Here is a 14,628-nt window from a genome sequence, read left to right on the forward strand (position 1 = left end):
ATTTGGAAAAATTAGGAGTTTCTTAAGAGATCGTCATGGACGGCGGAGGGGGCTTTGCGGCTGTAACAAGTTTTATTGGTGAACTGGATTTACTGTGTGAAGACTCATGCAAACTACCATAATACAATTCAATACTACAAAAACTATCATGTTTCATAAAAAGTGATTTGCTGTGCTTTCATACCGCTCCACGCCCTTTTTTTTTTTTTTTTACTTTATTGTTATTTTAAAACCTGTACAATTCAGGTAGGCTGGCAGCGGCACACTACGCCGCTCTTCAGCCATAGCGTTTTACAAGAGTATAAAACATGGTGAATAACAATGAACAAAGTGATGGGCAAAAGAGAGAGGTCACAGAGACATAAAAAAAAACACGGAGTCATTCACATGTGACGATAACAACACGGAAAACACGTCGGCACGGCGCACAAAACACTGGTGAGTCCGACGGCACAAGTGAACGTAGGAGTGGGATGGCGGACACCAAAAACACTATATGACGTCACACACACGAAGCACAAAAGGCGACGATCTCCGGCGCGCGAATGTTCACTATACGTGTGCGAGTCCGGGGACCTGCCAAGAGAGGAGGAGGAGGAAGGGGAGTGGGAGAGCGAGAGGGGAGAGCAGAGATGCCACGGGCAGGGGAGATAGGGGGGAGGGAGGAAGGGGGAGAGGAAGCCCGGGGGAAGAGGGGGAAGGGAGGGGACAGGGAGATGGAAAAAGAAGGGAAGAGAAGAGAAGGGAGGGAGGGTGCCGAAAGGAAAGGACACGGGAAGTGGGGGGTGGGGCAGGGTCAAAGTTGATAGGAGGGGTAGATGGAGGGGACGAGGACATCATCAGGGAGAGGGAGCTGGCGGAAGCCACCTTGGGAGAGGGTATGGAGGGTGGAGAGATGGAGACCGGGTGGGACGTGCGAATACAGGCGTGGCAGCGGGCGAGGGTGGGAGAGGAGCGAGGAAACGAGCGGGTGAGGAGGATCAAGTTTACGTGAGGTGTACAGGATACGTATCCTTTCAAGGAAAAGGAGGAGGTGGGGGAAGGGGATGAGATCATACAGGATCCGTGTGGGGGAGGGGAGACGGATGCGATAGGCAAGGCGGAGAGCATGGCGTTCAAGGATTTGGAGGGATTTATAGAAGGTAGGGGGGGCGGAGATCCAGGCTGGATGGGCATAACAAAGGATAGGGCGGATGATGGATTTATAGGTGTGGAGGATTGTGGAGGGGTCCAGACCCTACGTGCGGCCGGAAAGGAGCTTGAGGAGACGGAGTCGGGAACGTGCCTTGGCTTGGATTGTCTGGAGATGGGGAGTCCAGGAGAGGCGACGGTCGAGGGTGACGCCAAGGTACTTAAGGGAGGGAGTGAGGGCGATAGGACGGCCATAGACGGTGAGATAGAAATCAAGGAGGCGGAAGGAAGGGGTGGTTTTGCCGACAATGATCGCCTGGGTTTTGGAGGGATTGACCTTGAGCAACCACTGGTTGCACCAAGCGGTGAACCGGTCAAGATGGGATTGGAGAAGGCGTTGGGAGCGTTGCAGGGTGGGGGCAAGGGCGAGGAAGGCGGTGTCATCGGCAAACTGGAGAAGGTGGACGGGGGGCGACGGCGGCGGCATGTCCGCCGTGTACAAAAGGTACAGAAGGGGGGAGAGGACGGAGCCTTGGGGCACACCGGCGGAGGGGAAAAAGGTGTAGGAATCAGTGTTATGGATGGTGACATAGGAAGGACGGCGGGAGAGAAAGGAACCGATCAGACGGACGTAGTTAATGGGAAGGGCAAAGGTTTGGAGCTTGAAGAGGAGACCGGAATGCCAGACGCGGTCATAAGCGCGTTCGAGGTCAAGTGAGAGGAAGATGGCGGAGCGACGGGAATTAAGCTGTTCGGAAAGGAGATGAGTGAGGTGAAGGAGAAGATCGTCGGAAGAGAAGGATGGCCGAAAGCCACACTGGGTGACGGGAAGGAGGCGGTGCTGGGGGAGATGCTGGTGGATGCGGCGGGTGAGGATAGATTCTAGGACCTTGCTGAAGACCGAGGTAAGGCTGATGGGACGGTAGGAGGAGACGGCGGACGGCGGTTTGCCAGGTTTAAGGAACATGAGGATACGGGAGGTTTTCCACAGGTCGGGGTAGTAACCGGTGGACAGGACTACATTGTAGAGCCTGGCCAGTGTGGAGAGGAAAGAGACAGGAGCTTCACGAAGGTGACGGTAGGTGGCACGATCGTGACCAGGAGCGGTGTTGCGTTTTGTGCGGAGTGTAGCAATGAGATCCTGTGTAGTGATAGGGGCATTGAGTTCCGTGTGTGTAATGTTGTCCAAGTACTGGAAGCCAGGAGCGAGGGGAGGGGAAGAGGTGTCAGTTCGATCGCGGATATCTGGGAAGAGGGAGTAATCGAACTGGGGATCATCGGGGACAGAAAATACATCGGAGAGGTAGGAGGCAAAGTGATTGGCCTTACTAAGGGAGTCAGGGAAAGGGTGATCATCATGGAGAAGAGGATAATAGGGGGAGGGTTTAGTTCCGGTAAGGCGACGGAAGGCCGACCAGAACTTGGACGAGTTGATTGGTAGGGTTGCATTTAAACGGGTGCATGTCTGTCGCCAGTCCCGGCGTTTCTTAGCCGCGAGCAAATTACGAACGTGTCGCTGGAGTTGCCGGTGGCGTCGTAGTGTGTCCGGGTCACGCGTGCGGAGGAAGGCACGGTAGAGACGACGGGATTCACGGAGGAGGAGAACGGCCTGTGGGGGTAAGGTAGGACGGTGGGGGTGGATGGCGACAGTAGGAACGTGGGCCTCCACGGCCTCAGACAAGGTCCGCTGGAGAAAGGAGGCGGCATGGGTGACATCGTCAGGGTGGTGGTAGGTGAGAGGGTGGCTATCGACCTGGGTGGAAAGGGTATCCCGGTAGGCATTCCAGTCGGCTCGGGAATAGTCGTGGACATACTTAGGGGGAGGGTCAGTACGAGGGTCGGGGCGAGGGCGACGACCGTCTGAAACGGTGAGGAGGACAGGGAGATGGTCGCTACCAATAGGCTCCAGGACATCCACCGTGATGCGGCAAAGGAGGTTGGGGGAGGAGAGGATAAAATCAGGAGTGGAGTTGGATTCAGGACGGGTATGCCGGGGGATGGGGACGAGGTCACCTTGAAGGGTGGAGAGGAACCGATGCCATCGCCGTAACTGGGCAGCGGAACGACTATGGATGTTGAGGTCGGCGGCGATCACGTAGGAGGAAAAGGTACGATCGACGTGGGAGAGGAAGTCGAAGGGAATAGGAGCGTTGGGGCGGACATAGATGGTGGCGCAGGTAACGGTAAGGCCGGGGAAGAAGAGACTAAGGATCAGGTGTTCGGTGGGGTCGGGAAGGAGAGGTTGGAGCCGAACGGGGATCTGGCGGTGGTGACCAATGGCAACTCCGCCACGCGCAATCGGGAGGGGATTATCGGAGCGGTGGAGGAGGTAGGGCGAAGTGTGGACTGTGTGGTGGGGTTGCAGGAAGGTTTCATTGAGGAGGAAGGCATCCACGCGGTGGGTGGCAAGGGTGTGCAGGAACAGGTTTTTGTTGGCGGGAAGGGAGCGTATGTTGTTGAAAAGGATACGTTGCTGTCGCGCCATGACTGGGATTTAAACGAGGGTGTCAAGACGGGAGAAGGTGAAATGGGCCTGGTTGTTGGAGGAGGTGGCGTACATCTTGAGTTGGAAGATGGAACGGGCAGCAAGGGAGATCTGCTGGAGGGTGTGAGGGCGCTGAAAGGGATGAACATTCTGGAGGACGATGGTGAGGAACCTGATGATGTCCTCAGCGGTGGGTGGGGGACGAAGGGAATTGCCAGGAGGGGTGGGGGCGTCCAGAGGACGGACAGGTACGGTGAGTTCAGGAGTGGTTGGAGGGGGTCGGGCTTTACACTTTTGGGAGTAGGTGGGATGAGGGAGATTGCAGGTATTACAGGAGGGAGGGGATTGGAGGTTAGGGCACTGCCGGAGGAAGTGCGCCTGCCGACAATGCGGGCAGGTGGGGGCCTCGCGGCACTCAGCTGTGGGGTGCGCATTATAGCGCAGACACCTCTGGCAGCGCAGGGATTGAGGAAGGGAACGGGAAGGGTCGACCTTGTACCGCTGGTGGAAGAGGAGGGCACCCTCCTTCAGGAGACGGTCAATGGAGGGGGCGTCTTCAGAGAAAACCCGCATAAGGCGGGTGGGGCCGGCCGAGTTGAAAATGCGGCGGACCGCCCGCACCTCCAATGTGGGATGGGCCTGGAGCTCCGCCAACACCTCCTCCTCCGTGATCGACGGACTGAGCCGCGTGATCACGGCGGTGAGGGTCGGCGGGCGACGCGGGGGTTGGGGTTGGCGGGTAGGAGATGGAGAAGGAGCAGGGGTAAGGGAGGCGTTGGGACCAAAACGGGTGATGGGGAGACGGGAGAGGATGTCAGTATGGAGGGTTGGGCTGGGGGAGGAGATGAGAACAGAATCTCGGCGAGGAGTGAGGAGGGAGATGGGGGCACCAGGACAATGCTGGCGAAGGAAGAGGGTGAGGTTCCGGGCTTCAAGGAGAGAGGGATCAGGACGGGAGAGGAGGTAGCGGTAGGAGGAAGGGAGAGAGGAGGAGGATGAGGGGGCAGGGACAGGCGGGGAGACTTCCATGGCATCAAGGGTGGGGGAAGGAGGACGAGGTGCAGCCTTTTTGGAAGCAGAGGAAGCAGGGGTGCCACCGGGGCGCTTGACGGCGGTGGAGGAGGTGTGGGGGATGGGAACAACGGGAATGTGGCGGGGAGGGGCAGGTCCCGGGGCCGGAGTCGGCGCCGGAGATGGTGACGGTGACGGTGAAGGCGACGATGACGATGACGGCGGCAGAGGCGGCGGTGATGGCGAAGGTGACGGAGAGAGCTGGGCGTGGGCAGTGGCCCGACGGGCCACCACCCGAGCTGGAGCTGCAGTGACAGGCTGGGGGAGTGGGGGGAAGGGATCAGAACGAGAGGAGCGGGAGGAAGAAGCGGGAGAGGGGGCGACAAAGATAGAGGGTGAAGGGACAGTGAGGAGAGGTGGAATGGAAGGAGGGAGGTGGGACTGGGCACACCAAGTTATAGTGGTGGAGGCGGCGGAAGGCGAGGTATAGACAATGGCGGTGGTGGTAGTAGTGACAGTGGTGGTGGGGGCGGACATGACGGGAGAGAGAAACAAGAACGAACAGAACGAAGAGGAGAGGATAGAAACCGGGGACAGACAAAGACGAAGACGGATGAAGACGAAGACGGCCGTAGACCAGGGTCAGGACGGCGGCGATGGTGGCGACCAGGCGGCACCGGATGGCGGCGGGCACCGGCGGCGGCGGCGGCGGCGGCGAGCACCGGCAGGCGGCGGGCACCGGCGGCGGCGGCGGCGGCGGCGGCGGCGAGCACCGGCAGGCGGCGACCAGGCGGGGGCGGCGAGCCCCGGCAGGCGGCGACCAGGCGGGGGCGACGGGCGACGAGCCCCGGCAGGCGGCGGCGGCGGCGGCGGCGGCGGCGGCGGCGGCAAGGACCGGCAGGCGGCGGCGGCGGCGGCGGCGGCGGCGGCGGCGGCGGCGGCGGCGGCAAACAGACGACACGGCAAGGATCTTCCACGTCGAAGGCGCACCCTGAGAGTAGCCCAGGCAGTGAAACTCTTCGATGAAGAAGAGAGGGAATCCAACCCTCGAATGCGCCGCTCCACGCCCTTCAGACGGATATTCATACACTACAAAAATAGCGATACAAAACGAGCGTGTAACTACTGCAATGAAATCACTTGGCTTTTTATTTCCATGGACGAAACATATCTTAGTTTAATCAATTAAATTCATGTTTCACTGAGTATTGTGTGTTCAATGTGATGCGTTATGTGGAATTTCAATAGTGTAGCAAACGTGTACGTGCACAGAGTTGAGTTGATAGCCGCCAACACGAGTCACACTTAGGTGGTGTTTCTCAACTGCTAAACGAGATGGCAGCACGGACAGCCCGCAAAGAGTACTGTGGCCGATGTGCAGTGAGGAAATTTCGGCCGGTGTGCGCACGCCATGCAATCTTTCTTAAACGATTTTATAGAAATTATTCAGTAAAAAAAAAAAAATCTTTTTGCGTTACTTATACCTTTACATGTCAGATCCACTATGCCGTGTCCAGAAATTCGTCAATGGTCATAGTTATCGTGATATTTGCGCTTACGTAATACACTGCGTAAATTTCAAAAAAAGTTTGCAACGAAAATCAGGGGTTTCTATGATTTTGCCTTTGGTGCATATTACATTATATTTTATTGCGTCGGAAATTTAACTAACATACTAAATCTTTCTATAGACTTGGGTAGAGGTCTTGATCATTACCAACCTCGACAAAATTGATCTGATATAACACCCATTTGCGATCACGCAAGCCAGCGATAAAGCCAGAACGAAATATCCAGAACATTCCTCATAATTCATAAGCTGTTTGAGGCATCAAAATGATCTTTTTGCAAAAGATAGCACGCTGAGAGGAGACTATTTTTTCATATGGTAATACAAAATTTCAGATTTAGCATGTTATTCCACTCACTACAGACCTTTTCGATGGAACTACGTAATTATTTATAAGGGCCATCGATAGCTGATGAAACGAGAAATACTGTGGATTTTGGATCAACATTACTGAAGACCTTACAGAGGATGTGCTTTCTCATAAGCTATTGACCTTACTTTTCCACCATTCGTCACTTAAAATTAATAAACCACTGTTTCAGAATTTTGTAGTAGTCTACACAACAAGTAGCATGTGCGCCAAAATATTATCTCAAATGTGCTACGGCAAAAGAAGCAAATTTTAGCATGACAATAAAAGAAATGAGTTTCCTCCCCCTTACCCAGTGTGGCTAGTGTCTCAAAATCAGAAGTAGGTCTGGCAGTTGGCTGAAACAGGAATGTAGAACCTTGACTCCCCTCGCTCGCCACATTTGCGGCGCTGTATTGAATTCAACAAATATCGTTTCTTTTTGCATTACAGTGCGGTCATTGTAGTTATGGGATAATGATATGCACATATACAAATGGCGGTAATATCGTGTACACAACATTTTTCCAACAACAGTTAGCATCACCAATTCCCATTTCTACCACAGGGAGACCAGATGTACGAAATCAGAAACTGAAATGAATCTATGTTTTGTGGAAACTTTAGTTAACACTACCTTTATGTACTAGATTTGTGTTCAAATACTTTGTTTACACTACAACTACGCAGCTCACAGTACCATTCTGTTGACACTCACTCAAATAAGAACTCTTCTATTAGTAATAGAGCAAATATTTTATTTTTTGTGGTTGCTACATCCAAACAAATGAGGAAAATGATTTCTAGTTTTGCGTTCTAATTTCAAACATTGAAACTTTGTTTTAATTTCGTCTGTAAATACAATAATCTTTTTAGAATTTGTGTGAAAATTTTGCAGTGTATTACATGTAGTGACGTAACGTGCGATTCTTACAGTCTAACACTAAAGTTGTAAACATTGTGGCCTGAAGCAATAGACAATGCACAAAAAAGTGCGAGTGACAAACTCCTTGCTATATGAAAGCGTTGCATAGTACCAAACACAGAACTAAAAAAAAAAAGTGTCTTGTTCATTTGATTTAATCAAAAAGTGTATTTCCTTTATTTATTCAGTATGACCACATTTATTCTCCATTTCTTTATGCTGCACGTTACTTAAAAACGTGCTGTTTCAAAATATACGGGACATTTAACAAAAAACGGGACAGTGTACGACCATTACTCTCTTTGTCGAAACAATGGGACGCTTAAGCTAAATGATAATCACATAAAATATAGGGCATCTGGTCACCCAGTTCAACCTCACCCCTTCTTCAGTCACAACAGGCAATCCTACCCCCTCGCTATTACGCACCAGTCCTCCATGCTTATACCGTCACATTCGTACCTTCCTCACGGCCGACCTTTCCCCCACAACAGACTCCTTAACTTAGGGCACGTCTTCCCGGTTCTTAATGCTAGGAAAGTGCTTTTTTTTTAATATCAGTGTTTCGGCATAAAGTTTTACATGTTTTTAAACGTGCGCTAACTGTGCTTCGTTTTACCTTTTATTGTTACTGTTTCAAACAGATAGTGGAAGAGGTACTTCTAAATTATTTCTAAAAATTACGATTTTGTTTTTCACCTCTACGAAGTTTCAGATTCAATGTAAATATCTCCCGAACTTATTTTCCGTTTCTTTTTCACGTCATTTAATTTTTGTCAATCAGCTGATTCAAATCAGTACTTTAATTGCCACTGAAACTTTGTGAAGATGTGAATTATCTTGAAGAAAGATGAGTTTTTATTTTCTTTTGTAATTCACGCCTCATCTTAATATGTTTATCATCTCTCACTCTCGCACTACCAAATGCTATTAAGCACTATCGTTTTACTCTTTGCAGGTTAATCAATATAAAGAATCCATTTTGTGTACCATACCTGTAAACACTCACAATTCAGGCTTTTTTGACAGTTGAAACCGATTTCATCCTTTCGCTGCAAAATCATCAGCCTCGACTTAGTATTTTGATTGGTCTACATTTCTGACAGCAAGTGAGGTGGTGCAGTGATTAGCACACTGTACTCGTATTCTGGAGGATGACGGCTCAAATACCTGTCTGGCCATTCAGATTTACGTTTTAAGTAATTCAGGGGTACTTCTCCAAGTAAATGTCAGAACTGTTACTTTGAAAAAGGAACAACCTACTTCCTTCCATATCCTTTCGAAATCAGGCTTGTGCTCCTCCTTTCATGACCGCAGTGTTGAGAGAATGTTAAACACAATTCTTCCGTTCTTCATTTGTGATGCATCCTTGTCTTATTCACAGAAACAAACTGAAATACAAAAACATTTAATTCTCTTTAAAATGTCCCAAAAATACTGAGAAATAAACTTCGGTTTTAACTTCAGTAAGAAGTAACATTTTTCACGATCATTTTACGCAAAGCTTTCTACTAGTTAATTATTTATATAAAATGTACTGCACTCATCTGACGTGTTGATGGCATTAGGTATTTCACAGAGCTGTAACTGCTGATCGTAGAGGTCATATATGGCACTTTTTCAATGTTTTAATCCAGAGATAGCCCTAACCTATCGGTTGCAGAGATGTGCGCACTTCCATAGCATTCCCAGCTGATGTTCATGCTAGGAAGACAAGCTAATCCAGCTTTAGTCTTCAAAAATATAACAGGGGTCTTTATTTTGTTTTATGATTTACACAGAAAGACATGTTTTAGAATCTTCATTTATTATCACACATAAAAGACTAAAGAATAATCCGTTAGTCAACTTTAAAATAAAAATATTTTCAGTTAAACGTTGAGTCTGAAGTGTGAGGATGAGTGTCACTCATGTAACACTGAACTGTTGTCCATGTCTGCTTGTAAAATAAAATTTATGATAAGGCAGGTTTGGGCATAAATGTCTAATTAGCTTAGGGGAGAATGGTGCACTCAGCCATCGGTGCTCTGTGTGATGGATGCCCACAGAACACCTCCCTCCCCATATTCCTCCACCTCACACTTCATGTAGTGCGGCTGTTTTCACGTGTTGTTGCTGTTTTGAAACGTGCTACAAGTGAATCACGCTGAAGAGTGGCTACATTCGAATTGAGCTGTCCATTCCTTAACTGTTTACAATAAAACAGTGCACTCTGTATATTTCCTCATCGCCTTTGGATGTATTACGGTTGGTGATAAACTATTCAAAATGAAGACATTCGAGATGGTGCAGACTTTCAGTTTATCTATTCGGTAGAAATATATATAGCAACGCAGCTTCAGAAAGTTAATATGTATGAAATAGTTTCACAAATCAGATTGACAATTGATGTACGTTATTGTGCAATATAAAGAAAAATATCAACAAATTCATTGATATCACTTCCGTCTCTGTATCCAACGAAGAAATTTCGCACCTCAGATACGTATACAGCCAACATAAAAATTGTACGATGCGGTGGAGGCAATAGAAAAGGACAGAATGACATGTTACACCACCCTTCTTTTCTTCAGACATAAAACACACTCAGTAGCTGTACTGGGTGGTGTTTTATACACTACTGGCCGTTAAAATTGCTACACCAAGAAGAAATGCAGATGATAAACGGGTATTCATTGGACAAATATATTATGCTAGAACTGACATGTGATTACATTTTCACGCAATTTGGGTGCATAGATCCTGAGAAATCAGTACCCAGAACAACCACCTCTGGCCGTAATAACGACCTTGATATGCCTGGGCATTGAGTCAAACAGAGCTTGGATGGCGTGTACAGGTACAGCTGCCCATGCAGCTTCAACACGATACCACAGTTCATCAGGAGTAGTGACTGGCGTATTGTGAAGAGCCAGTTGCTCGGCCACCGTTGACCAGACGTTTTCAATTGGTGAGAGATCTGGATAATGTGCTGGCCAGGCAGTAATCGAACATTTTCTGTACCCAGAAATGCCCGTACAGGACCTGCAACATGCGGTCGTGCATTATCCTGCTGAAATGTATGGTTTCGCAGGTATCGAATGAAGGGTACAGCCACGGGTCGTAACAAATCTGAAATGTAACGTCCACTGTTCAAAGTGCCGTCAATGCGAACAAGAGGTGACCGAGACGTGTAACCAGTGGCACCCCATACCATCACGCCGGATGCTACGCCAGTATGGCTGTAAATAGAACCTGGATTCATCCGAATACATGACGTTTTGCCATTCGTGCACCCAGGTTCGTCGTTGAGTACACCATCGCAGGCACTCCTGTCTGTGATGCTGCTTCAAGGGTAACCACAGCCATGGTCTCCGAGCTGATAGTCTATGCTGCTGCAAACGTCGACGAACTGTTCGTGCAGATGGTTTTTGTCTTGCAAACGTCCCCATCTGTTGACTCAGGGATCGAGACGTGGCTGCACGATCCGTTACAGCCATGCTGATACGATGCCTGTCATCTCGACTGCTAGTGGTACGAGGCCGTTGGGATCCAACACGGCGTTCCGTATTACCCTCCTGAACCCACCGATTCAATATTCCGCTAACAGGTATTGGATCTCGACCAACGCGAGCGGCAATGTCGCGATACGATAAACCGCAATCGTGATAGGCTACAATCCGACCTTTATCAAAGTCGGAAACGTGATGGTACGCATTTCTCCTCCTTACATGAGGCATCACAACAACGTTTCACCAGGCGACGGCGGTCAACTGCTGTTTGTGTATGAGAAATCGGTTGGAAACTTTCCGCATGTCAGCACGTTGTAGGTGTCGCCACCGGCGCCAACCTAGTGTGAATGCTTTGAAAAGCTAATCACTTGCATATCACAGCATCTTCTTCATGTCGGTTATACACTCCTGGAAATGGAAAAAAGAACACATTGACACCGGTGTGTCAGACCCACCATACTTGCTCCGGACACTGCGAGAGGGCTGTACAAGCAATGATCACACGCACGGCACAGCGGACACACCAGGAACCGCGGTGTTGGCCGTCGAATGGCGCTAGCTGCGCAGCATTTGTGCACCGCCGCCGTCAGTGTCAGCCAGTTTGCCGTGGCATACGGAGCTCCATCGCAGTCTTTAACACTGGTAGCATGCCGCGACAGCGTGGACGTGAACCGTATGTGCAGTTGACGGACTGTGAGCGAGGGCGTATAGTGGGCATGGGGACCGGACCGCAGCGACGCACGGATGCACGCCAAGACCGTAGGATCCTACGCAGTGCCGTAGGGGACCGCACCGCCACTTCCCAGCAAATTAGGGACACTGTTGCTCCTGGGGTATCGGCGAGGACCATTCGCAACCGTCTCCATGAAGCTGGGCTACGGTCCCGCACACCGTTAGGCCGTCTTCCGCTCACGCCCCAACATCGTGCAGCCCGCCTCCAGTGGTGTCGCGACAGGCGTGAATGGAGGGACGAATGGAGACGTGTCGTCTTCAGCGATGAGAGTCGCTTCTGCCTTGGTGCCATTGATGGTCGTATGCGTGTTTGGCGCCGTGCAGGTGAGCGCCACAATCAGGACTGCATACGACCGAGGCACACAGGGCCAACACCCGGCATCATGGTGTGGGGAGCGATCTCCTACACTGGCCGTACACCACTGGTGATCGTCGAGGGGACACTGAATAGTGCACGGTACATCCAAACCGTCATCGAACCCATCGTCCTACCATTCCTAGACCGGCAAGGGAACTTGCTGTTCCAACAGGACAATGCACGTCCGCATGTATCCCGTGCCACCCAACGTGCTCTAGAAGGTGTAAGTCAACTACCCTGGCCAGCAAGATCTCCGGATCTGTCCCCCATTGAGCATGTTTGGGACTGGATGAAGCGTCGTCTCACGCGGTCTGCACGTCCAGCACGAACGCTGGTCCAACTGAGGCGCCAGGTGGAAATGGCATGGCAAGCCGTTCCACAGGACTACATCCAGCATCTCTACGATCGTCTCCATGGGAGAATAGCAGCCTGCATTGCTGCGAAAGGTGGATATACACTGTACTAGTGCCGACATTGTGCATTCTCTGTTGCCGGTGTCTATGTACCTGTGGTTCTGTCAGTGTGATCATGTGATGTATCTGACCCCAGGAATGTGTCAATAAAGTTTCCCCTTCCTGGGACAATGAATTCACGATGTTCTTATTTCAATTTCAAGAGTGTATATATATATATATATAATGACTTTTGAACACTGTTAAGGTAAATACATTGTTTGTTCCCTACCAAAATCTTTCATTTGCTAAGTATGGCTATCAGTAGTTAGTGCCTTCAGTAGTTTGATCTTTCCTGTCTTCCATGTTTGCATTCATGAGTGGTGTGTAGGAAGATCGACTGTTGGTAAACTTCTGTACGAGTTTTAATGTCATTTTACCGCCGTGGTCATTTTGCGAAATATGCAAGGCATTTTCGGAAAGTAATTGTACTAAATGTTTATTTTTTTTGAAAAAATACAGGACATCGTTAATAAACTTCTTGACTACTTTTTCACATAGTCGCCGTCCTGTTCAATGCAAGTAGTGAGCCGTGGCACAAGCGTCTTTGTGGCATCCTAGAAGAACTCTCACTTCAGAACCTCTTTCTGCACCTGCTTGTCGGTTAAAAAATTTAATGCCATTCACGTGTGGTTTCAAAATGGCTCTGAGCACTATGGGACTTACTGCTGAGGTCATCAGCCCCCTAGAACTTAGAACTACTTAAACGCAACTAACCTACAGATATCACACACATCCATGCCCGAGGCAGGATTCGAACCTGCGACCGTAGCGGTCGCGCGGTTCCAGACTGTAGCGCCTATAACAGCTCGGCCACCTCGGCAGGCCGTGTGGCTTCAAGGAGATGAAAAGATAACCTGAAGGCGCGAAATCAGGGGCTCTGGAAGTGGGCTCAAACATCCCAACCAGGTGAGTCCATGGGCACTTTGGTGGCTAAGACTGTGTGAGGACAGGCGTTGTCGTGTAACAGGCACACTCCTCCCGTTAGCACTGCCCTCCTTTTGTTTTGGATACTCCTTTGAGTTTTCTTAGGGTCTCACAAAATCGTTGTGCATTGACGGTCTCCCCCTGAGGCAGAAATTCGACCCAAATGGTACCTTTTCGGTTCCCAAACATTGAGGCCATAATTTTTTCCCGAAATTGTTGTTTTGAATATTTTGGAAAATGAGGAATTAGTGTGGCGCCACTATGAGACTGTTTCATGCGTGTAATGAGCCACCCACGTTTCATTTCCAGTCACAATAGCGCTCAGTAATTCCTATCGTTTCAGTTTACGTCGCTCAAGAAACCTGATGGCGCTACTGACCTACTTCTTCCGATGCTGCTCTGAAAGATATCTTGCGCACAGTTTCCGATGTTGTTGTTGTGGTCTTCAGCCCTGAGACTATTTTGATGCAGCTCTCCATGCTACTCTATCCTGTACAAGCTTCTTGATCTCCCAGTACCTATTGCAACCTACATCCTTCTGAATCTGCTTAGTGTATTCATCTCTTCGATTCCCTCTACGATTTTTATCCTCCACGCTGCCCTCAAATGCTAAATTCGTGACCCCTTGATGCCTCAGAACATGCCCTACCAACCGGTCCCTTCTTCTTGTCAAGTTGTGCCACGAACTCCTCTTCTCCCCAATTCTCTTCAATACCTCATTAGTTATGTGATCTCCCCATCTAATCTTCAGCATTCTTCTGTAGCACCACATTTCGAAAGCTTCTATCCTCTTCTTGTCCAAACTAGTTATCGTCCATGTTCCACTTCCATACAAATACTTTCAAAAACTACTTCCTGACACTTAAATCTATGCTCGACATAAACAAATTTCTCTTCTTCAGAAACGCTTTCCTTGCCATTGCCAGTCTACATTTTATATCTTCTCTACTTCGACCATCATCAGTTATTTTGCTCCCCAAATAGCAAAACTCCTTTACTACTTTAAGTGTCTCATTTCCTAATCTAATTCCCTTAATTCGACTACATTCCATTATCCTCGTTTTGCTTTTTGTTGATGTTCATCTTATACCCTCCTTTCAAGACACTGTCCTTTCTGTTCAACTGCTCTTCCAAGTCCTTTGCTGTCTCTGACAAAATTACAGTGTCATCGGTGAACCTCAAAGTTTTTATTTCTTC

This window comes from Schistocerca serialis, chromosome 3 (genome assembly GCF_023864345.2).
Source record: "Schistocerca serialis cubense isolate TAMUIC-IGC-003099 chromosome 3, iqSchSeri2.2, whole genome shotgun sequence".
NCBI lineage: Eukaryota > Metazoa > Arthropoda > Insecta > Orthoptera > Acrididae > Schistocerca > Schistocerca serialis.